Source organism: Danio rerio, chromosome 6, assembly GCF_049306965.1.
Source record: "Danio rerio strain Tuebingen ecotype United States chromosome 6, GRCz12tu, whole genome shotgun sequence".
Taxonomy (NCBI): Eukaryota; Metazoa; Chordata; class Actinopteri; order Cypriniformes; family Danionidae; genus Danio; species Danio rerio.
Genome location: NC_133181.1, coordinates 9,821,405 through 9,848,200, shown reverse-complemented (window position 1 = coordinate 9,848,200; position 26,796 = coordinate 9,821,405).

Sequence of the window (26,796 nt, the reverse complement as noted above, 5' to 3'; positions counted from 1 at the left end):
GTTGCAAGTAGCAATGTAATAATTGGGATATTGTACATTCAGCCAGTTGTTTTCGAAGAATAAGCCCACATACAACAGCTCTTTGTGTGAGGCTTTTCTCCAATAACAACAGAATGGTTGTACATAGCCCTTACATATCTGTAATGTACATTACTAATGTATGCATTTCTTGCTGTTACATCAATGATGATCTTGTGAGCTGCACCCTTTGGCATGATCATTTTAATAATGTCTTGAATTGTGTTATGCTCGGAAAGAAAGCAGCAGTTACATTTTTATTTTGAGGTACAACTTCATTTTTCTCCCATTTAGTACTCTGATATAAGGTAAAATATGCAAATCACATATGTAACATGCAAATTCAGGTTTAGATTTCAGAGAAAAATTGTCATTTATGTACTAATATTGTAAAAAATGTCATTTACATACATTATTTTTCAAGTAGTACATTACAATTTTGTTAGAATTAGTCAGAATTATTAGCCCCCTTTGATTGTTTTTTCTTTTTTAAATATTTCCCAAATTATGTTTAACAGAGCAAGGAGATTTTCACAGTATGTCTGATAATATTTTTTCTTCTGGAGAAAATAATATTTGCTTTATTTCAGCAAGAATAAAAGCACTTTTAAATTTTTTAAACACCATTTTAAGGACAAAATTATTAGCCCCTTTAAGCTATATATGTTTTTCGATAGTCTACAGAACAAACCATCGTTATACAATACATTGCCTAGTTACCCTATCCTGCCTAGTAAACCTAATTAACCTAGTTAAGCCTTTAAATATTACTTTAAGCTGTATAAAGTATCTTGAAAAATATCTAGTCAAATATTATTTACTGTCATCATGGCAAAGATAAAATAAATCAGTTATAAGAGATAAGTTATTAAAACTAGTATGTTTAGAAATGTGTTGAATTGTGTTGACTTCAACTGTATCTTCAAATATATTGATTATGGTATGTTCATATGGCCAGGCATCAGATTTCTATTGTCTGTGTTCCAAACAAACTTAGTTTTGCTGCAATTTTGGTCAAAATAATACAACAAATAACACAGTTTGTTCTTAGATTTCTCTTGAAGTGTACTGGGGCGTTAAGAGTTCTGTGTTCACATACTGCGCATGTATTTTCTATGCATCCATCCATCCGTTCATTCGTCTATTCATCCATCCATTATCTCAGAAGACAGCATGCAAATCATTCTATTCATCTCTAATGTGGCTTGCGGGGAACAATGTTAGAATGTCCTTTGGAAATGACAAAAAAACAAGCGAATTGTGTTGATTTTGGTCCAGCTTTGGAATAAATGGAAAATGACAGCATCCAAATGTGTGATGAATCTGAGGCCTGTATTGATTATAGAGAAAACAGACTGTTTGGCTTTGGACAATGTCTGGCACACCGCTGACAGTCAAGGAGAGAAGAGGAAAGCAGAAAATACAGGCTTTTGCAGAAAAAAAGCTTGTGTATAGACAGTGGTTCTAAAATTTGTGCCAATATATTCACAGTGAAAATGATTCATTTACTGGAGAATATCAGACAACGTTAGCTAAAAACTGGAGCCATACTAACGATTCCAAACACTATCTTTATTTATTTACTAAATATATGCTAAAAGCCAGTTCTGTTATGATGTTTTATAGACAGTTAAAACCACAGTAGCTTCAAAAATTCCCATTTGAGGTCTGACTATGTAGTTGGTAACACTTTAAAATAAGGTTGTATTGGTTAATGTCAGTTAATGCATTTACTAACATGAACAGGCTTTGAACAATACATTTATTATTGTATTTGTTCATAATTGTTCATGTTAGTTAATGGAAATAAAGTTGTTTATAGTTTATGTTAACCTATAGTGCAAGCTAATGTTAACAAGCATGAATGCATACAGTATATGTTCGGGAAAGTTACATTACAATATTGAGTTCCTCTCCAAAAAAGTAACTAGTTGCATTATTTAATCACTTTACAAGGAAAGTAATGCGTTACCTTACTTTTGAGTTACTTCTGAGTTCTTTTTGAGTTCTTTTTTCATACCATTAGAATAATGTTAGCTTCTGAGAACTTCCTGATGCTATACATGCCATATAAAAATTAATAAAAGTTTAAAGCAATGTGTTTGCTTCTTTTGAATTGTTGTCTTATTAGTTGAGCAAAATCACTGTCCCCATTTCTTCTATGTGTTCAAAATAATGACAATACTTCCATAAATCTAAGGCTCTGCCATCTTGGTTATTATCTGTTCCTGCAGGGTCCTCATTGATTGTGAGTGTGAGTGTGATTCAATGTAATTACACTTATTTTATTATAAATGGTCATATTTTGGGTTTTGGGGTCTCCAACAACAGGCTGATTTGCGTGCAAGGTCAAAAAACACTTTCATTGTCTCATAATATGCATTTATTTTTACATAAATATCCAAATGACTGCCATAGGATTCGTTCAGCGATTCATTTGTTCCCAAACCCCTCCTTAACGTGAGGCTAATCTGTGCTGATTGGTCCGATGTTCGAGTCAGTTGTAATTGTTCGACTGCATTCGGCAAAAGACAGAGAGAAATGCCCACCATAGCTATGAAGTAGCAGAGAGTATGTGAGAGTCCAATAAAGGAATGTAATAAAGCAATGCAGTTAAACACCAGCATATTACTCTACTCTTAAACATAACCCCAAGTAATAACAACGACACACACTCATGTATGTATCCACACAGTGGCAAAAGTTAAATAATTAAAAAAATTGACCGCAAATTGACCGCATTGTGCGTGTGAGGAACAGATGATGGTGGCCATAGCAAAGAAAAAGAGCATAGCGAGCTCAAACGCATTTAAATCTGTAAAGGAAGAAGCATGCATCGCAACTTGGTTTTAAATGCAATATGTGAATAGCCATATAAAGGTTTAACCTGAAAGATAAAGTACAAGCACTGATCTATAATAGATAAATCATAACAAGCCGTGTGGAGCGATTACAAGTTACAACACACAATCAAATACATGTTTTGCAAACTTCACAAAACAAGGCAACCATTTTAATTACACTTATGTGCACGGTTATGTTCCAAAGGAAGAAAAAAACTGGTCCATATCAACTACAACAGTTACTGACAAATTCCCTGGCAAGTCTGACAAAGTCCCATACATACAGTAATAGTCTCTTCTGCTCTTTCAATAGCAAACGGCCGGCGAATCCCACATTGCAGCATAGGTTGGCTATGCTGTGGTATTGCTGTGAAAATGACCTTTAACCCTTTATTCCCACTTTAACCCTTTGGGCTATATTTTGTAGATCCATGCGCAAAGTGCAAATCGCAGGGCGCAATTGCATTAAGGGCATGTCAGAATGCACTTTTGCTAATATAATGACGGAAAAATCCAATTTGTGCCATGGCACATGGTCTATAAGGGTTGAGTTTATTTTCTTAATGAGTTATAGGTGTGTTTTAAAAATAAACCAATCAGAGTCTCATCTCCCATTCCTTTAAGAGTCAGTTGCGTCGCACCATAGCACATTTGCTATTTACATGACGGACTTTGTAAGTGGAAAAACGGAGCGTTTCACTAACAAGAAAACAGGTAAACAGAGCATTTACAATGCGAGAATGAGAGATGAGCCTCCTCATTATTTACTTTCACTTTCACTCTCATGCATAGGGAAACTTCTTGTACACGCAGACATCCATTAGTCTATAGATAGCCAATTTTGTTTGTTAAGCGGAAAGATTTGTTTCAAAACTATTTCTAAATTCAGTTCTAATTTCCAGCAAACGAATAAATGAACAATAATAACGAAGTGTGGTCAAAAAACTGAGTTATATCCAAATACACATGCTGTGCCCCATATGGTCTAAAACCTGACAGGTGGGCAAATCCAAGCTTGTTTTTAATAAAACAAATATAAATATGGATATAATAAATAATACTGCTACTAATGTTAACATTATACAAAATTAAATTGTTATGAATGAACTGAAAAAGCCCTCCGAGATGAAGGCATAAAAGTATCTATATTTATATTTGTGTAAGCTAGAAAATAATGTTTTGTAATATATATATATATATATATATATATATATATATATATATATATATATATATATATATATATATATATATATATATATATACATCCTTAATATTTTCTTTTTTTTTATATGTAAAGATATTTACATATTGCTGTACATCCTGTTTGTATTAAGCAATGTGTAACGGAGGCGCACAACTAACGTCAAAACGACTCTTGCATCAAGCTGAAACTAGCAAACAACAGTTGTGCAGCGCCTTGTGCCACATTGCGCCGGGTGTATGAGAGGGCCCTTTATCTCCATCTGTGATTGATGTTCATCTGTGGGTCATCAGTCCTGAGATCCCCCTCTCCACTAGTTTTTCTAGTGTTCGCGTTCACATTACACCGGAACCGGTACTACATATTTGGTGATGTAACGTGTCAAGGTCGATGCGTTCAGGCAAAAGATCCAAACCCAACACAATTCATGCATTCGACTCTTTAATTAAACAAAAAATTAACTCGAGTTACATTTTTAAAAAACTCCAATATTATTACTTAATAATGCATTACTTGTTACTTAGGAATATAATATTATTACAAAGCTTTTGGGACTTGCAATGCAATACCTACAATACTGGTAATAACTATGGTTAAAAATATTGTACAAGACCTGTTCGCACTTACAGTAATTGATGTTACTAAATACATTAACTGACATTAAATAATGAAACCTTATTACAAAGTGTGACTATGTAGTTTAAGTTGTAGAACAAAACCTGAAAAGTCTCCTTATGCAATTTTTTTTTTACCACACAAACCTTATTTTATTTATAAACTTTAAAACCTTTTCTGATTACCACAAAAAAAGCCCATAGGACATTTCAGAAAGAACTTGTGGCTTGAAAATGCTAATTCGCTTTCAGTGTTAGGACTACAAAGTAAACAGCACCATTGAATTTATTCATTTTTTTATGGCTTACATAATAACATATGAATCATGCATAACTCGATTCTCTTGAATTGCAGTTTAGGCCTTGAACCTTATATTGCAGCAGTTACTACAGTGTCACTTTCAAAAGCAATATAGTGTGGAACACATTTTGCATTTAGATAAAAACCACATGAAAGGACTGTTGCTAAACACATTTTACAAGGGCCTCTGCAACATTTCACCATGCCCTGGTCAACTATTACTGCTAAAAGCTTGTCTGAGATCCAACCTAAATAGTAAATCCAACCTGAGAATCTTTTTTTTTTTCTGGTAATATTTAGGGAGGGTGTTGTGTGTTTTCTATCGACTGTTTAATCAATTTGTCATAGCTTGATGGACATTATGTAAGCATCCTTTGGAGTGGATTTTTATCAGTGAAATTACAATGTGAAACAGAGAAAGTAAATAATCCAGCAGTAAATATTGACACTGTAAAAAGTTGACTTCACTTAAAAAAATAAGTAAACCCATTGCTTTTTAAATGGATTAGTTGACTTGAATTTTTTTTAAGTGAGTAAACCCAATACCTTACAATATTTAGTAAATTAACAAAAAAAAAAAAATTAACTAAAATTAAAGTTGTAAAAAATGTTACAATGACCTTATTCTGCTTTCTTAAATAAATTCAACTGCTTGCTTTTAAGACAACAGATTTCCCCTGTGACAAACTGCGATATTGTATGAAATAAGGACTTGTAGAAGAGTGTTGTTTTAATGGAATTTCATAACATGTGCCAAATGGAAGAAAAAAAACTCAGCATTTCGAGGGGTGTGTGTCTGTGGTCCTTCACTGATTTGAAAGGTACAGAGAATAGTGTCAAACAGCCGTGTGTACATGAAATATCCTGTAAAATCCTGTCGCAAAACGTGGCAAAAAGTCTTACATGATGGTAATAGTTTGATGAAGATATTTACATGTTCGAACTGCACCTCAATAAAATTGCCACTAAAATTGGCATACTCCACATGTCTTCGATTTCTCTTTAGTTTGATTATGACCTTAATTAAAGTAATCAAAAATCGCTTATCAGAGTATTGTCTTAATCATATTAAAATTTGATAATTTTTTTAAGTGAGTAAAGCCAATACCTTAAAATATTTAGTAAATTAACTACTAATATGAACTAAAATTAAAGTTGTAAAAAATTTTACAATGACCTTATTCTACTTTCTTAAATAAATTCAACTGCTTGCTTTTAAGACAACAGATTTACTCTTTCGTCTTTTAAAGTAAAGTAACTAACCACATTTTAAAGTGTTTACCCATGTTGCCAAGAATTACTATAATTTGTACATGTTTTGTATGTGTACATTAGTAACTTTGAATTGAATTGAATTAACTGATTCAGCAAACATAGACAAACAGTGGCTACATGTACATGGACATCGGTAATCGAATTGTTTGCCTTAATCTGATTAAGACAATAATATGATTATAGTGTTTACATGTGTTGCTTTTTGAATGCTCCTGTTATGATCCAGTTTTACATGCTACAGCACATGCATCATCACGCTATCCATGCTTTCTCTGGTGTTTCAAGCAATTTCGGGTGCTTCATTTTTTATTTTTAGGCTTTAACTGCAGTTTGGCACCTTCACTTTCATTCAGGAACATTTCATTTATGCCCCTGTGACAAACTGCTGTATTGAATGCTAGTATGAAATAAGGACTTGTAGAAGAGTGTTGTTTTAATGGAATTTCATACCATATGCCAAATGGAAGAAAAAAAAAATCAGCATTTCGAGGCGTGTGTGTCTGTGGTCCTTCACTGACTCGATATGTACAGAGAATAGTGTCAAACAGCCGTGTGTATTCAATCCTGTCACAAAACGTGGCAAAAAGTCTTACATGATGGTAATAGTTTGATGAAGATGCTTACATGTCTGAACAGCACTTAAATAAAATTGCCACTAAAATCGGTATACTCCACATGTCTTCGATTTCTCTTTAGTTTGATTATGACCTTAATCAGCTTAAAGTAATCAAAAATCGCTGTTTACATGGTAGACTCTTAATCAGAGTATTGTCTTAATCATATTAAAATTGGATTATTGGTGTCCATGTAAACTGTGTCAGTAAAGACAGTAAAAATGTTGCAAAATTTCCATTTCAAATAAATTATTTTTAAAAGGGATAGTTGACTTAAAATTGCTCAATATTTACTCACTCCGAGTGGCTTCAAATCTTTATGAGTTTCGTTATTCTGTTGAGCATAAAAGATATTCTGAGAAAAGCTGAAACCATTGACCTCATAATCAAACATTCATTCTTTTTTTTTCGGCTTGGTCCCTTTATTAATCAGGGGTCACCACAGCGGAATGAACCGCCATAATCAAATACTATGGAAGTCAATAGTTACAGATTTTCACTTTCTTCAAAATATATTACTTTGTGTTTACCAGAATAAAGAAAGTCAAAATGGTTTCAAAAAAAGTAAAGGGTGAGTAATTGATGACAGACTTTTTATTTAACTCACTTGAACATTTTCTATTCATTTATTCATTCTCTTAGTCTCTATGTCAAAGGTTGCCACAGTGGAATGAACCGCCAACTATTCCGGCATTTGTTTTATGCAACCCAGTACTGGGAAACACCCATACACGCTCATTCATACTCACACATACACACACAAACACACACACACACACACACTACAGACAATTTAGTCAATCCAATTCACCTGTAGCTTGTATGTCTTTGGACAGTGCGGGAAACCGGAGCACTCAGAGGAAACCCATGGCAACACGAGGAGAACATGCAAACTCCACACAGAAATGCCAACTGATCCAGCCAGAACTCAAACCAGCGACCTTCTTGCTGTGAGACGACAGTGCTAACTACTAAGAAACCAATTTTCTGTTCATCAATTTAAAAAAAAAAGCTTTATAAAAAGGCTAATTTAATTTTAGTGCTTGTCTATATGACAACTCAAAACTGTCACTAGGCACTTCTTCATCTCTAATCTGAAATAAAGTGATTGACAGATTGTCCTTCAACTCCTTGAAGTGTGTGTCTAGTGAGAGAGACTGAAAGCGGAGTGATTCACATGTGACGAGCACCAGATTCAAGCCTCTTAGAGCACAAAGAAGTGCTGTGTTTTAGTGATACGCTGACTCAATCTGATTACACATCACTCGCATCTGGACTGCTGACAAACACAGGTGTTTACCCTCATCAATGCTGCCATAAAACTTATGAATTATTTATTGTTCTTGTGCTCTGATCCCTCTTGCTTTCTTTAGCCCAAAATAATGCAATCTGAGAATTCACAGGCAGAAAAACGCATGTGTTTCAATCAATATTTGCCCATCCAGTTTTACTTGTTAATTTAGGATATGCATTTATACATTAAGTTTAACTTAAAATGAAAAACTTTGCATGCATTTTTGCAAAGGTATCAAAGGGCAGAGTTTTGGAAAAGATACTAGAGATGGACCAATATGGAGATTTTGGCAGATACAGATAACTGATCATAGGGCCAGATAGAATCTGCAGACATTTTTTTGCTATTTCTGTGGAGTAGGTCTGCACAATATTGGAAAATTTAGATACAGTATTTTATTTTTCTGCGATAAATATTGTGAATAGTTTCGCATCATGGGTCGGATAGCTCTATTTGACAGACTTTTATTTACAGTAATTTGGCACAGAAAATTAATAATCCCAAAGCAAAGTAGTACTTTTCTTACTTTGTTTTCTCTCGTTTCTAGTCGAAACATCTTAAATTCTTAGATCAAGTAAAAATATTGTTTTGTTTTCACCTTCAGACAATACAAGTCCAAATAAGGAGTTTTCCTTAAAACAAGCTACTATAAATTACCTGCAAATGGGGTAAGTAAAATAATTTAGTTTTTGCCTTAAAATGTAGATATTCGGATTAGAAACAACACAAAAATTCGAAGTAAGAAAAAAAAACATCCATATACATAATTAAATACAATTATTATGTGTTATACCTCTAAACATCATACTTTTTTGAGGCCAAATGTTTTAAACTCTTGAAATGCTCAGTAACAGGCTTAAAATACACATACAAATGATAAACTTTCACTCTTTTATGGTTAAACTTAGCAATGAATCAATAAATGATGTGTTCTGTAGCTCCTGGTCAATTACAATTCAGACTCAACATTCTAAAAAACAGAAACTATTTCTGTACAAACAGTATTGTAAATCATATGAACATTTCCATATTAGTCAGTAATATTACTGAAATTAAATTAAATTTAAATTTAAATTTAAATGTAATTTTCGTAAATCCATCAGACGTTGCTGTGTACGCTTTTTCGGATCTCAAATTTCTCTTGCGAATGCCATTTACACCTGCTGTTCTCGCATAAATCCACCAGAGGCCGCTGTTGAGTGACTGACTGACTGACTGACTGACTGATCAACTGACTGATCCCCCCAGTGTGGTAAGACAAAAACAAAAACAAAAAAAATATATAGCTATAAGTACTGGAAATAACAGGGTGAGAATGTGTAATGTAAAAATCAGGCAAGGGCTTTTCTTTTTCTGGATTGCTTTTTAAAAGACAGCGGTTGGATTTAGGAATGGTGGCATTTGGTGTCAAACTGAGCTTTTTAAAACACTATTGGTTGAGTTAAGGGAGGGGGGAGGGTGAGGGATTGGTCGGTTGGTCAGTCAGTAATTCAGTCGGTCCACAGCAGCCTCTGGTGGATTTATGCGAGGACAGCAGGTGTAAATGGCAGGTGTAAATTTGAGATCAGCTAAAGCGTACACGGCGACCTCTGGTGGATTTGCGAAAACAAAAACTGCAAAAACCGTAGCTCCTGGGAAATATTTTGCCCTCTTTAAAAAAATATATATAGCGTAATCAGAATGAGCCTGGGTTGAAAGATTTTGTTCTCTTTGAATTATTGGATGGAAAGATAAGCTATATTTCAGGTTTAATTCACATTTTTGGATGAAAACATAGCTATTGACTGTGGTTTGAGTGACTGGACAAAATGTCCTGTACTATTTACATCAGCACTTATAATTGTGCACTTGTGACTGCATGTGCAAGCTCATCACAACATGTTTCTTATACGCAATACCCTGACACAAATACCCAGGGAACCAAAGAGTCCTTGCATATAGTGTTTTGGTGAAAATAAAGAGCAGATGAGAAAAGCACGAGGCACTTTTGAATCTGATATTGATTCTATGAAAAGTCCATAAACACTCGATGATCCGCATCCCTGTGTTTGGAGTAAATGTGCTCTCTCATGTTTGAGAGGCGAGTGATTGCATTGCTTCAGTCCGTTTTTATTCTCTCCTGGCCTCCTCTTTCCTCCCTTGAGTGATGATTAGCATGCTCGCTAATGCCCGCTAATGCACTTCTCTTCACTCAAGCCCCTTATCCTGCTTGCTCCTGCGTGGGTCTAAATAAAGACGTATTATTGAACTCCCAATATCGGCCTGACAATCATCGGCCAGCGCTATCGTTCCATTAGCGTCGACAACAAAAGACAGGAGCCGTCTAATTCGCCAATCGCCGAGCATCACTTTCAGGGAGCTCGTCAATGGATCGTAGCCCTAATGGTGATCTCAGCTCTGAGCTCAATATCATCAAGTTGGCATTTGTGATTCAGAGCTAATGGAAATGTTCCAGTCTCTGACCGAGAAAGACCCCAGGAAGAAGCTATCGCCTGCTGTTGCTAATGATGCAGATGCTAGTTTGTGTAACAAAAGAAGGTTACAGGCAAAAGTGTGATGCTCATTCAAACTACCGGCCAAGTGCATTATTAGAGGCAAGTGGACTTTAAGTGTAACTTCTGCATCTCCATGGTATCTTTGGAAAATAATGAAAATGCTGCTTGTTCAAACTACTTATTTAAAATGAGTTGAAAAAACACAGGGTGGCGTGGTGGCGCAGTGGGTAGAGCAAGGTTGCTGGTTAGAGCCTCAGCTGGATCAAATGGCCATAGTGTATGAGTGTGAATGAGAGTGTATGAATGTTTCCCAGTGATGGTTTGCAGCTGGAAGGGCATCCACTGCGTAAAACATATGCTGGATAAGTTGGTGGTTCATTCCGCTGTGGTCACCCCAGATTAATAAAAGGACTATGCTGAAAAAAAAATGATTTGTGTTGGGACAACATGAAGGAATTGTGTGGAACCCAAATCACTCAATGCCATTTCAATCACTAAATCACAAGCCTGGTTTTCATTATAGATTACTACAAAACTTTTACAGTATTTTTTAAATGCTGATAAAAATAGTGGTAAAACCATAGTGTTTCCATAAACCAATATAATGTGGCCCCATTTTTGTTTTAATAATTAAAATGACAGAAGTTGCTAACAGTTATTAGTAAAATTATTAGCCATCCAGTGTAGTTTTAATTGTTTTTCAAATGTTACCCAAGTCATAATTAACTGAAAGGAAAATTTTCACTGTACTTCCTAATATATTTTTCATCTGGTAACATTAAAAGTAAAATACCTTTTGTTGTTAATTTTAGTTTCATTCATTCATTTTCCTTCGACTTAGTCCCTTTATGTACCAGGGGTTTCCAAAGTGGAATGAACCGCAAACTTATCCAGCATATGTTTTACACAGTGGATGCCCTTCCAGCCACAACCAAGTATTGGGAAACACTCGTACATTCACAAACGTTCACTACAGCCAACTGGCCCAGCTGGGGCTCGTATCAGCAACCTTCTTGCTGTAAGGCGACAGTGTTAACCACTTATTTTAGTTTAACCGGAATATTTGTTTAATGTAAAAAAAAAACTGCTTAGGTTAATATTAGGGATGTCCAGATCCAATCACCTAATCGGAAATCGGGCTTGATCACACAGTTTCAGACTCGATCAGAATTGGACGTGACCTCATGATTAGGACTTGAATATACATGTACATATACAAAGTATATTCTCATTATTTTTTAACACATCTATAGTTATGCGGTGGCACAGAGTTAGACCCTTTTCTTTACTTCTTACACAAACAGCAACGCATGCGGCATGACACAATGCTATTGGTTAAATGCTGGCAAAGTAGAACACAGAAGCACCTTGAAGCGGAAAGAGTTGTTGAATGTTAAAAAAAGTGAAATAAATATAACATAAGGAACATCCTGGATCTGTTTCTTCTTTCATCTTTTTTTTTATGTGTTATAAAAGTATCGGATCGGGTTTCGGTATTGCTAGATATTTAAAATTAAATGAATCAGGCTCGGATTTAGGAGCAAAACAACCTGATTGAGACACCCCTAGTTAATATTATAAGCCGCCGCCTTCTTCTTCTTCTCGAGTTTTATTGGCGGTTGGCATACAACTTCTAGGTGCATTACCGCCACCTGCTGGATAGGAGTGTGGGCCATGATCACACTTTCTATCTATCTATAAGCCTTCTTAAAATAATTTTTTTCTTCAATTCCCTACAAATCAGTGCCGTCCAATCACTTCCCAGAAGGCACACAACGCCATAATAAGTTAATATTAGGTTAAATTTAGATCGTGAGATCAGGTGACCAAAATTTTATGTCTACCCAACGTCTAAGGACAACATTATTTTGACATCCAATAACGACGTCAAATGACGTTCAAATTTGGTTGATTTTAGGTTGTGTTGAAAAGTGACCAACCAACATCACGTCAAATACAGATATTTATTCATAAGATATGGCAACCAAAATCCAATGTCAGATAGACCACATAGTGGTAAAGTCCACATAACATCAAGCTGTAACATCATTAGATGTTGATATTTGGTTGATTTTAGGTTGGACATTGGACATTGATGTCGGCCTGATGTTGGGTTCTGACGTCAACAGGATTTCATTTCCAAACAAAATGCAAAGTCCCCACGATGTTGGGGTACAACGTCAATCTGAAGTCATGTTTACGTCCTGTGCCTGCTGGGTTGCCTAATTATCCTATGTTTAACCTAGTTAATTCATTCATTCATTCATTCTTTTTTCAGCATAGTCCCTTTATTAATAGGCGGAATAAACCGCCAACTTATCCAGCATATGTTTTACGCAGCGGATGCCCTTCCAGCTGCAACCCATCACTGGGAAACAACCACACACACATACACTACGGTGAATTTTAGCATACCCAATTCACCTATACCACATGTTTTTGGACTGTGGGGTAAACCGGAGCATCCGGAAGAAACCCACGCGAAAACAGGGAGATAATGCAAACTCCACACAGAAATGCCAACTGACCCAGCCGAGGCTCGAACCAACGACCTTCTTGCTGTGAGGCGAACATGCTACCCACTGCGCCTCTAAGTCACCCTACCTAGTTAATTCTTTACATTTAATTTTAAGCTGAATACTAGCATTTTGCTAAATAACTAGTCAAATATTATGTTCTGTTATCATGACAAAGGCAAAAGAAAAGAGTTATTAAAAATCAGTTATTAAAACAATTATGTTTAAAAATGATCTGAATAATATGTCTTTTCTCTTTTAAACATCACTTGGTAAATGCTTAAAAAAAGAATTGCAATTTCACAGGAGAACTTATAATTTTGTCTTCAGCTGTGTATTTGATTAAATGAGGTGTGGGCGTGCTATCCGAGAATTAATGACAAGGTTTTGTCAAATATTTTCTCAAATATTCTGAAAAAAAAAACACACCATGAAGGTGTTTGTTATGCACTAATGCACACTTTAAACATCTACAATTCTCAAACATAATTTCAACTGTTGGGTAAAATTTACACAGTTTAATGGGTAAAGTAATAACGCTACAATGGATGAACAATCTGTATTTTTTTTTTTTTTTTTGCTAAAGTAAAGTGATTTTTTTTCCTTATTAAGAACACAAATAGACAAACTGCATAAAAACAGAAAGAAAAAAAGTCACCTACTGTACATGCATTGCTTATTGATCATTTTGATATTGAGTTACAGTAAAAAATCATGTTGAATTTTATGTATAACAGTGCAGTGCTACTGCTCCAGATTTTATAATTGAATGCATCATAATACAAAGTTCTGTCTTGAAATTATAAACAGTTGTATGCTCTGCTTTTTAGCAATAATAATACATATTAAAACAAGCTTCATGTTTAACAACCATGAAGGAATAAATACTGTCTGAACTGATTGCTAGAAATATTATAATTAATATTATATCTAAAACATTAAAAATAGGCACATTTCTTACATAAACATCCAACTGAAAAAAATAGGCAAAATCATTTTAAAAGAGTTTATTATATCTGAGTGGTTCAACACTTTTTGCCAAGATTGCTACTTGATCAAACATAAAAAGAGGACTTGATTCACACTCAAGGACTTGATCTGCTGCAGTTCAAACTGAGCACCAGAATGGGAAGAAAAGTCATTTAAGTGACTTTGAATGTGGCATGGTTGTTGGTGCCAGACGGGCTGGTCTGAGTATTTCAGACACTGCTGATCTACTGGGATTTTCACGAACACCCATCCATAGGGTTTACAGAGAATGGTCTGAAAAAGAGAAAATCTCCAGTGAGCGGCAGTTTTGTGGGTGCAAATGCCTTGTTGATGCCAGAGGTCAGAGGAGAATGGCCAGACTGGTTCAAGCTGATAGAAAGGCAACAGTAACTCAAATAACCACCTGTTATAACCAAGGCCTGCAGAAGAGCATCTCTGAACACACAACACAATAAACCTTAAGGTGGGTGGGCTACAGCAGCAGAAGACCACAACGGATGCCAATCCTGTCAGCTAAGATCAGAAAACGGAGGCTACAATTTGCACAGGCTCACCAAAATTGGACAATAGAAGATTGGAAAAACGTTGCCTGGTCTGATGAGCCTCGATTTCTGCTGCAACATTCGGTGGGGTTAGAATTTGGCGTCAACAACATGAAAGCATGAATCCATCCTGTCTTGTATTAATGGTGCAGGCTGGCGGTGGTGTAATAGTGGAGGGGATATTTTCTTGGCATACTTTAGGCTTATTAGTACCAATTAAGCATCATGTTAATGCCACAGCCTACTTGATATTGATGCTCACCATGTCCATCTTTTTATAACCACAGTGTACGCATCTTCTCATTGCTACTTCCAGCAGGATATCATGCCATGTCATAAAGCGCTATTCATCTCAAACTGGTTTCTTGAACATGACAATAAATTCACTGTACTAAAAAGGCCTCCACAGAAACCAGATCTCAATCCAATAGAGCACCTTTGGGATGTGGTGGAAGGGGAGATTCGCATTATGGATATGCAGCCGACAAATCTGCAGCAACTGCGTGATGATATCATATCAATATGGACCAAAATCTCAGGAATATTTCCAGTACCTTGTTGAATCTATGCCACAAAGGATTAAGGCAGTTCAGAAGGCAATAGTGGGTCAAACCCGGTACTAGTAAGGTGTGCCTAATAAAGTGGCCAGTGAGTGTATTTGCAGTATAAGGTATCACTGAGGGTTAAAATATTTATAGTTTGTTTGTTTTTTAATGTATATATATTTTTACTATAATATATATTTATTAACTACAATACAGAAAAATTTGTTTCAACACAAAGATTGTGCTGGAAATTAAGCTTCCCAAAAATAATCCAACTGCAAACCTCTGAATGAGCGTGTGAATACAATATTTGACGCCCATGTCATGTAAATGCTCATTTCAGATTATTACCACAGCCCACCTGCACTGGGGCTTTAATCTTTTATAAGCCTGATTGAAATGAAATTGTTTAGCAGACCAGAATTGTCTTAATTAAATTAAGTGTGTGTTTATTCAAGTGTCTGATGTGGATCGTAATAAAGAAAACAGTAGAAACACTTTTGAAGCTTGGCTTTCCATTAAGCTATCCTAGCAGCGGGTACAAACTAAGATAGCGTCCATTTAATGTACTTGGCCATTTTGTCACCATATTACTTAAGCTGTTGAGTTAGAGCCAAAGGCAACCTCCATCTTTGTCTAGCGAGCTCAGCTGGTAGTGAAGCAAGCTAATGCAATTATGAACTCAATTAAGTCTCTGTAATAGAGTTTCCGTTCTTAATCCTTGACTGAAGTGTCTGATAGTTGAGCCCAGTACACTGAAAAAGTGAATTGATACTTGGTGTTATTTCCTATATAACAATGTACAGTGTATACAGATACAAACAACATTACTAGCCCTCCTTTAAAATTTTTATTATTTTTTTTATTTCTAATATAATATAATAATTTCTAATAACTGATTTCTTTTATCTTTGCCATGATGACAGTACAAATCATTTTTATAGGTATTTTTTTACATACTAGTATTGAGCTTAAAGTTACATTTAAAGGCTTAACTAGGTTAATTAGGTTAAAACTAGGTTGATATTGACCTTATTTATTTTCCAAACTAAAAAATAGAAGACTTTCTCCAGATGAAAAGGAAAAAATAAATACCAAAATGCTGTAAAAATGTCCTTGCTCTGTTAAACATCCCTTTAAAAAGAATAATAATTTCACCAATCATTTTGTTTTCAATTCCATATGTATTTCTGTGTGCAACCTGTGCAAAAATGTTAATATTTGGCTTTGTTTAAATTAATTCTAATGTGTAAACACAACTAACTACCAGGGGAAAATGAGCTAAAAAAATTTGCTAAGTAATATACAATGCAGTTAACGATATAGTACAGTAATATGGGGTGGGGGGTTGTTCTGAGAAAAATATTCTATAGGAGCTGTTGACATGGAATTGACATGTAATTAAACCATTTCGGTAAACAATACAAAGATAAAAATATACCAAGACAAAAAAAAAATGTGTGTAATAACAACGGAACGACACAAGCAGAAAGTACTAAAGTACAGAAATGTATTTAATACTTTATATAAAAGGCTTTTTTGGTGATGACAGCTTAAAGACGCCTCTCAATCCTATATGGAGAATGAAGTCCCTCATTGCTCAGGTGTGATTTTTTTTCAGACTCCAACAAACAGACTTTAAAAAACTTACTAGTTTTGTGGGTCTCGTCTATCAAATCTCATCTTAAATTTTTAGGTAATTGACTGGGCCATTCTACAGCTTGATTTTCTTTCTCTGAAAACATTTGAGAGTTTCCTTGGCTGTGTTTTGGATCATTGTCTTGCTGAAATCTCCACCCTGGTTTCATCTTTATCATCCTGATAATGCAGATGTTGGACTGAAGCAGCAAATATTATTTTACACTGATGAAGGGTAGAGGATTGCTGAATAACCACTGAGAGATCTCAGCTGCTGTCTAGGCTTTCACTGGCTTTCAACACCTGCCTTTCTTCATGTGCTCAATACCTTTTCCCTGCGTCATTTCATTTTATTACACATAAACTAATTTGTAAATTATTAATATTAGTTTAATAATAATAATAATATTGTTTTCTTTTCAAATATGTGATTCTTTGTTTATAATTAACATCTGGTGAAAGTTTAAAGTCAACAGTACTTTTAGAAATATGTTTTCTGAGGAAAATGGTGACGTGTATATATATATATATATATATATATATATATATATATATATATATATATATATATATATATATATATATATATATATATATATATAGTCAGAATTATTAGCCCCCCTTTGAATTTGTTTTTGCGATAATCTACAGAACAAACCATCGTTAAACATTAACTTGAATAATTACCCTAACCTGCCTAGTTAACCTAATTAACCTAGTTAAGCCTTTAAATGTCACTTTAAGCTGTATAGAAGTGTTACATACAATAAGTGTTATTAGCCCTCCTGAATAATTAGCTCTCTGTATAATTTTTTCAACACATTTCTAATCATATTAGTTATTATAATAATTCATTTCTAATAGCTCATTTCTTTTATCTTTGCCATAATGACAGTACATCATATCTTACTAGAATTTTTTTAAAATACTAGTATTTAGCTTAAAATGCTATTTAAAGGCTTAACTAGGTTAATTATGTATTTTAGGATAATTAGGCAAGTCACTGTACAACAGGGGTTTGTTCTTTAGACAATTGAAAACATATATAGGTTAAGGGGGCTAAAAATATTGACCTTAAAATGTTTTTTTAAATGTAAAACTGCTTTTATTCTAGCCTAAATAAAACAGATAAGACTTTCTCCAGAAAAAAACGTATATTATCGAAAATACTGTGGAAAAAATTCCTTGCTCTGTTAAACATCATTTGGGAAATATTTGAAAAAGAAAAAATATTCACAGGAATGCTAATAATTTTGACTATATATTGCTAAACTACTGTTATAGTTTTTATTGCATTTGATAAGTAATAGGCCATGCAGTTAACCAACCAATAGGCTTTTACAGTCAATATTTTCCTACTTTTTTATGTAATTAAACTGTCTTTTAGTGTCATCTTATATCAAACACAACTGAAACAGCTGGAGAGAAAAGTTTGAAAAAGATTTTTTAGGCTCCCCTTCATATCTACATCTAGAAAACAAAGCAGATGTGACAAATGCAATAGGGCGCTTTGATGAAGCGCTCAGCTAGCAGACAGCTACTGCTATTGTTTATCCGTCCTCACATCATCAAATCAAGGCCTTGCTTAAAATACTGCAATTTAGGAGACGTGAGAATTAAACCACATCAAACACAGCAGTTTCCCCTCAAACTCCCAAAGATCTAAGAATAGAGATCGGCGAAGGGAGAAACACAGAGCAAATCTTCATACCCATTTCCTCAAAATGAACGAGACCCCCGGTGCTTTTACAGAGTGGAACAAATAGGTTACTCTATAGCCTCCGGAAATCTCCCATCAGACACCTCTCCCTTGGAGCGGATCACATGATTGGCCACATCTATCACAACGACTATGTTTGTGGGCACAGAAATAGCAGTTTGGCTTAATACAATTCAGACCTTTCAGAGAAGGAACAGAAGATGCACATGCTCACTTACGCACAGGAAAATGTACAAATGCCTCTACGCTAGCGCAAAAAGGCCGTCACGGGACTGAACTTCACAACTTGGAGACTGCAATAAGGAATTCAGAGCAGTGAAAACACTGAAAAGCCAAGAGTCACCAATGTTTGGCTGGTTAGCATGACCTCATTATCTCTGGCTGGCAGATAACATTGCCACACGTTTGGCCATATTATGCTGGGTAATAATTTTATCTCCTAGAATAAGTTTACATCCATCCAAGGTTTTCAAACATATACTGTATAAACTTGAATATATTTGTTACGATCATCTAGCCTGTGCAAATTGCTGGAGAACTATCTGCCACTATATGAAATACAACTCCCAGAAGACTTTGCACTCACACACCAGTTCCTGATTCCCAGATTACACACTTGGAAGCTCGTTATGGACTGATTACTAGGAATATAAAGATGCCTCATTCACACACACTCTTTGTTGAGTCTAGTAAGTGAGCATTTTGTAAGTGTTTCCTTGTTTTGCCTTGTCGTGCTTTGACCTTTGCTTTGTTTTACTGTTTACTTTGTTTTGCCGCCTGTCCCGACCATTAACCTTTACTCTGACTACACTTTTGGATTCTCTGCATGCTCCTGTCTGTCCCTGTTTTGACCTTTTGGCTGCCTGAGGACTCTTAATAAACTGCATTTGGATCCTTAACTCTGTTGTCCTTGACCGCTACATTACAATTGCAGGTAAACCTGACTCCTCTGACCTCTAAAGGGGCTCTAGTGACAGACGCTAGAGGCCATGGTCTTTACCCTCCTGGTTAAGCAACCGATTCCCATACAAAGAATCTGAGCTCAGAGTGGGTTGGGTGCAGTAGGACCAGTGGGTTAAACGTGAGGGCTCGTCCAGGATGGGAGTAAGGTTTAGTGGGGTGAGTGTAAAAGGAGCCCAGGTACCGAAGTGCTATGTACAGTATGTAAACCTCACTAATGACCTCTAAAGGTGCTCTAGCGACAAATGCTAGAGGCCATGGTCTATATCCTACTTGTTAGAGCAGCCCACTCCCATACAAAGAATCGCTGGTTCGATCCCAGCTCACAGTGGGTTGGGTGCAGCAGGACCGTGGATTACACGTGGGGGCTCGTCCGGGATAGGAGTGAAGTTTAGGGGGGTGAGTGTAAAGGAGGCCAGCTAGCAAAGTGCCATGCAGGTAAGCCTAACTTCTCTGATCTCTAAAGTTGCTCTAGTAACATGCTAGAGGCCATAATCTTTAGCCTCCTTGTTAGAGCAACCGACTCCCATAGAAAGAATTGCCAGTTCGATCCTAGCTCAGAGTTAGTTGGGTGCAGTAGGACCAGTGTGTTAAATATGGGGGCTCATCTGGGAAAAGAGTGAGGTCTAGGGGGATAAGTGTAAAGGAGGCAAGTTACCAAAGTGCTATGCAGGTAAATCTCACTCCTCTGACCTCTAAAGGTGCTCTTGCGACAGATGCTAGAAGCCATGGTCTTTAGCCTCCTTGTTAGAGCAATCGACTCCCATACAAAGAATCTCCGGTTTGATCCCAGCTCAACGTGAAGTAGGACCCGTGGGGGCTTGTCCGGGATGGCAGTAAGGTTTAGGAGGTGAGTGTAAAGGAGGCCAGCTAGCAAAGTGCAAGGCAGGTAAACCTCAATCCTCAATAATAAGTTAAAGGATCAAGTCTCACCGAGTCATTCCTTTACAAGTCCTAGCTCTTCTCTAATTGGTCAGATAGCCCATAGTGTTGTGATTGGCCGACTTCTTACTGTGCGTGTCAGAAACAAATGGACATCATCACCTTAAATACTTGAATGTTCTGAATATTTTGTTTTAAAAAAAAGTATATACATTCTATAAATCTAAACCTAAGAATGTTATCATCCTTTGTGTTAACATCCTGTAAACTTTGTTTAATCCTGTGTTTCATTTTTTGCATCAAACTAAATAAATTTGTTACTTCTTAAGCGTCTATGTAAGTTTGACATTTTTCTTCTTTCGTCGTTATTAGTCTCACACAAGTTATTTTTTCCTTAAGTCGTGATAACCCAATTGCTGAGTTCTTTTATTTTTTGAGCAAATAGGAACGCAAAAAAATTTTTTTTTGTTGTACTCTACTATTTACTGCGCTCTAAGTTTACTCAACTATGACGACTTCTGCTGCTGAGAAACCCGGCAATGTGAAAAGGGTCTATTACTATATATATAAGCCTGGAGGCTTCCTCGGCTCTTGTAAACAAAGTGATAAGAACAGTAATGATGAAAGAATGTTTCACTGCATCAATTTAAAACTGTGTCCTCATGCTTTGGAAGTGCAGATAAAGTTGGTTTCACATCAAAATATATGAGAAAAGTGGAACAGTGTGATGCTCTGATCAATATTATGTTCTGATAATTGTTGACTATACTGTGCTGGACTTTAAATAAAGGTTACTTGGAGTGTCAAATTCCAGAGCTCAGGCTTATTTCCATCTAAATGATTTCTTCACTGGTGGTTAGTTAGTTAGTTAGTTAGTTAGTTAGTTAGTTAGTTAGTTAGTTAGTTAGTTAGTTAGTTAGTTAGTTAGTTAGTCTGAAACTGAAAATTCATGAGCGACCATTAATATCGTAAAATTATTTTGTAATAATAATTGACTATTTTAGGAAATTATATAAAATAATTTTGTTAGACTAACAGATTTTAACACCACAAGACAAAATAATTCAGCTACATTTTTGTTGATTATTTTAGTCCATCCCCAATTTTGATCATATTGTCAGACTAAGTCCCAAAACGCACTTGCAGCCAACCAGCAGTAATGTCTAGTAATTATATCAGAGATATTGAATCAAAATGGGTTGAGGTCATTTTGGTGTAAAGGCATGTTTGTATTTGTGCTTTCAAATATCAGTATTGTGTGTTAGAGTTTGCTTAGTATAACTTTTTAAGTTATTATTAGCAAGTCAGAACTTTGTTTGCAAGCACAGCACATCACAAATCAATTTCAATACATTTGTTTCTCTCCTTTTAATTTTTTCTCCATTATCAAATTAGATGCTTACTGTAACTACAGTAGCCAACATTTGAAATTATTCAAACTCTTTCATCACAGTTGGAATTAAAGGTCACACTTTACAATAAGGTTCATTAGTTAATGTTAAGTGAAGCATTTACTAACATGAACAAACAATGAACAATACATTTGCTACAGCATTTATTCACGTTAATAATGAAAATAATGAATCACGTTAGTAATGAAAATACAGTAGTTCATTGTTAGTTCATGTTAACTCATGGTGCATTAACTAATGTTAACAAGCATGGACTTGAATGTTAATAATGCATTAGTAAATGTTCAATTATGATTAATAAATGTTGTACAAGTGTTGTTCATGATTTGTTCATGTTAGTAAATGCATTAACTAATGAACCTTATTGTAAAGTGTTACCAAATTAAAATATATAACAATACAATACCTGTCACATTCGGATGTGAAAATAAGGGATACTCCATGCTTGGTGTAAAACAATCCTTGTTTATTATGTATTAATTAATGTTGTATTAATGTTATAATCTAATTACAAGATTAAGAAGCCTTGTTTAATTTAAAAATGCAATTCCGGTCCAAATTTGTGTCTTAAGACATGACAACAGGCAATTAAATATATATTTTCCTTTTTGTCTGCTCAGCGCTCTTGGAAATTTAGTTTTTAGCCAGGGAATGTCAGGGAAAAGTCAGGGAATTTGAAATTTGAACAAAAGTGAGAAACCCTATATTAAAAACAACATCTTCTCAACATGTCGACAACTCAAACTGAACACAGGCCTTAGTTACAACTCCACTGCTTGTGGTTCCAAGTAAGTGTTGTTTGTTGGCAGCTAATAAAGACATTTAGACTAGAATTACTCAAGCCACAAATTTGAACGTGAAGCAATGCTAGTGATTCCTTTCCGGCCGTTCAAGAATCAATTATTTTGGCAAACAATGGCTCCATTTATTGTGCTCTTTGATCTTTTACAGTCACTGAAAAAAAATCATTGAAAGCATGATAAATCTCATTAGAATGCTCTTGCAAATTTCACAGTAATGAAAAGTGTACAATACAAATGCACATTATATGTTGGAGCTGTGTTTGATCAAAACATGTAAAGGAACATTGTGTTCATGAAGCATCTTTAAATCTGACCTTCTGTTTTCTCACGCTCTAGTTAGTTTACTGTTTGTTACTTTCCTGCAAATTAAAGGCAAGCATTCCAGAAGATGAATCAAATAAATAAAACGCTAATCACAAAAAAACACCCCTAAATATAACAGCATCGCTAGCTTTGAAAATAATACAGAATCCTCAAGAGAGGCAATTTATTTTACAGTGATCAGGCACTCATCTCGGGAGGCACAGGGAAATGTCAAACCCATCAGAAACGAAAAGGCAACACAATAAAAATAAATAATAATACATTAACCATCTGGAATAATCGGTGAACCAGAGAGTTTGACTGCTTAGTTTCCTTAATACAGCCCTTATTTATTATCTTTTTGGAGACTAATTACAGTTTCACCATCTCATGAGGACCAAAAGGACAAAAGATGTGTTTCCTATTATTGTTTCGCAGTTGTTTTTTTATCACTAACACAAGGGACTGAATAGACTTTTCCAGTTTACCAATGTCACGCATGGGATTCCAGACTTTTCCATCATTCAGAGTCACAATAGACTGTCATCTAACACCTGATCAACAGCATACAACATTTAAAGGTGCCCAACAATGAAAATCTGGGTCTATCAAGGCATAGTAGAATGAAAAACATCAGTATATGGAAATGGTCATACTGTGAGTTTCAGACACCACTGTTTCCTTGTTTTCGAGCCAATCAGAAGACAAAACAAACAGTGACGAAACTCACCGGCAATGCCCCGCTTTATTTGCATGTATATCTACTTTAGGTTGTTCATCCGGACCTGACGAGCAGCCACAACATCAAGAGAACACGACCCATATGCAGCTTTGAGAGCATAATAAAAGCTCTGAAATCATTATTATGCATGCCTCAGGCAGCATTGGATAAGTGAAACGTTTTTTTAGTGATACAACAGTGATAATTATCCTTACTTAATTATTCTAAGTGTATATTTTACTCACTACGCATATGGGACTTTTATTTTGAAAACATGTTTACTGTAAGTTACTGGGCAATGACAGCATTAGACATGTTTCAAACTCGGATCAGGATGCAAAATGCAAGCTTTACAGATTACACTTATTCATCTCCACTGCGAAGAGGCATAATATTTAGGTACATATTTTGTTAATTTATCATGTTTATTCTCAAATTTGACGTATGTTTCAACAAACACAAGTATGTTTATGTTGAGGTTGATACTGATTCCTGTGCTTTCTTTGACTGTAGCTTCAAAATAAAATGCGATACAGTACATCTCTCATTAATATTCACTACACAAACCATGTATGGTCAATCATGGACCTTCTGATTCTAGGAGTATTTTATGGAGCGATAAATGAGCTTAAAAAAACATTGGTTTTGGAACTTACATAAGCAATAAACCTACTATTTAGATATCAGAGAACAATTAAACGTATTAAATCAATGCAGCATATGATACCAATAATAAAATACTCTCAATTTAACGTGTACATGAAAACAGTTTATAATTGCAGACTGGCATGTATCATTTTTCAATGCTAATTGTAGATTGTTAAACCCTAAAGGTCGCAGATAAGCCTAAAAATGCAATTACTGCTCAGCCATAATTAAATGTTCACATTCAATTATTAATTTTCAATAGTTTTTTTTTGTAATCAATTATAATTCCTGGTTCTGGAATCAGTTCCTCAGTGCTCTCTTGGTCAAGGATATCATTTGTGCATGCATGGATCAAGAACATATTAAGCAACATCTAAGCGTTTAAGGCACATAACTAATGCGCTCTGCGCTGGACTTTAGACCTGCTTTTAGTTGGTCTATTACACAGTCTATTTAAGTTTCTCAAAATAGCAATGTGTCAACACTGCGCCTCAACACACCTCTTTTCTAGACTGGAACACCCATGAGTCCACAAAGTGGCGCAATTGGATTTGCTATTTAAACAATGTGGTGGAAAACAAGAAAATTAAGGTTATGTTGGTCTGAAAATAGCAACAAGTCAGGGCAAACACCTAATTGCGCCGGGTGTTGAAATTCAGTCGCAGACGCATACTTTTAGAGCCTTCATGGCTGAATAAATAAAATACGCTGTTTTCCACCAAGCCAACACAGGCTACTAAAATATAATTGGCTAATCTGGTATTGGGCAGGTTAAAGGCACCAAAACAAAAACAGCCATTCCGACATGGAATGCACATTTGCAAAGCAAAATATCTGACTTTAGCACTTTTTTCAAATAAATAAATAAGTCCACTTCACATGTTTCTTAAATATCTGCAAACTTATTACGATATTATTATGCTTTAGATGAAACTTACATACAGCATATTTAAACAGTTGTAGCATGTCACACTGAACAAACATGGCTCCCATGTCACACTGTAAGATCTGCTGTTGTATTGTAATGTCAGACTGAACGACAATGCAGATGCGCCAAACCTAAACATGCAAAAAAAAAACGTTTAGTTTTATTATTCCATGTTCTGACATTATACATGACATATGTTTTAATAATAAAATAAAATAAAAAGTTGTTGTTGCGCTGATTGCATCATCAGATTTAGCACTCCTAATGGTTCTGGGTCTTGTGAACTCTTCTAAAGCTAACAGAACTTTATTAGAGGGAAGATTTGGTCACAACTGCCATTAACTGCTATTGGTGAACATGTGCTGTACAACCAACGATCAAAAAATCCAGATTTTTGCCTAGGATTACAGACATCTTTTAGAATTTCCCAAAAAATATCTCAGATGACCAAATTGTGGCTGAAATTGTACAAGTCTGCTTCACAGCCTGCTTACCAAATTTAATGGCACCCTGAGGTGGAGGATTCATCTTAAAATGCAGTAAATTAGATTTTAGGCATTCCTTTATATTATGTATCCATTGTTATTCTCAAGGAGGGGGCGGGGGATTCTATTTAAGTCCTGTTTCCAAGAAATCTCATGAATATTCTTTTCAATTAAAACACACTCCAAACTATCCTCATAGTTCCAGAAGAAAGGCTCTGAGTGGACCCAATTTCCACACAAGTTCAAATAGCAAAAAAAAAAAAAAAACGTACATTTAAATAACTAAGACTGCAACTTCTTCTGAGTTCTCATACTGCCGTAACGGATATTATAGCCTATTATTTCATTTTATTCTCCCTGAGCCAATCAATAAATACACGCTCTATTTTATGAACCAAAATGAAAAATGTTTTTCATCTGTAACAATGGATAAACCACGACATTACTCCCTGATTCCAGACATTAATACAAAACTAAGTGACAACTCTGTCTCTCTCTCTCTTTTCTCCCCTAACACGCTTTCTGTTACTCCATAGATGGATGAGACTCTCATTTGTAAGCCCCCCAAAAAAGTATGCTTTTGTCTATGAATGACAGTGATATTATTTTCTCCGGGTCTGTGTCCTGCATGCTCTATTCTGCCTTGCCTCTCGGAATTGATTTATTCAGATGTGTATCAAGCTGAGCCATTTTGAACACTTCAGTATTATTTTGTGTTCCTTCACCTCCCTCCGCATCTTCTCTTGTTTTTCTCTTTGTTTTATTCATGGGCGAAATCAGTAGCAGTCATGATCTCAGCATAAACGCGTGGCTTATTCTTCCACCTGCTATTTAATGTTTTTTTTCCTTCTCTCTTATATCTCCATTTTATGCCTGACCTGCTTTTGTGCAGGAACACCAGAGATCTGGATTTGCATTCAGCTTTGACAAGTACCCGTGAAATCTACTATGGCCTTCAAAATCTCATCTTTTTATGTGCTTCAACCTCACACATGAGTTTCAAAAGATGAATGTGGATAAATAAAAGACTGTGTTGTGCTTTTGA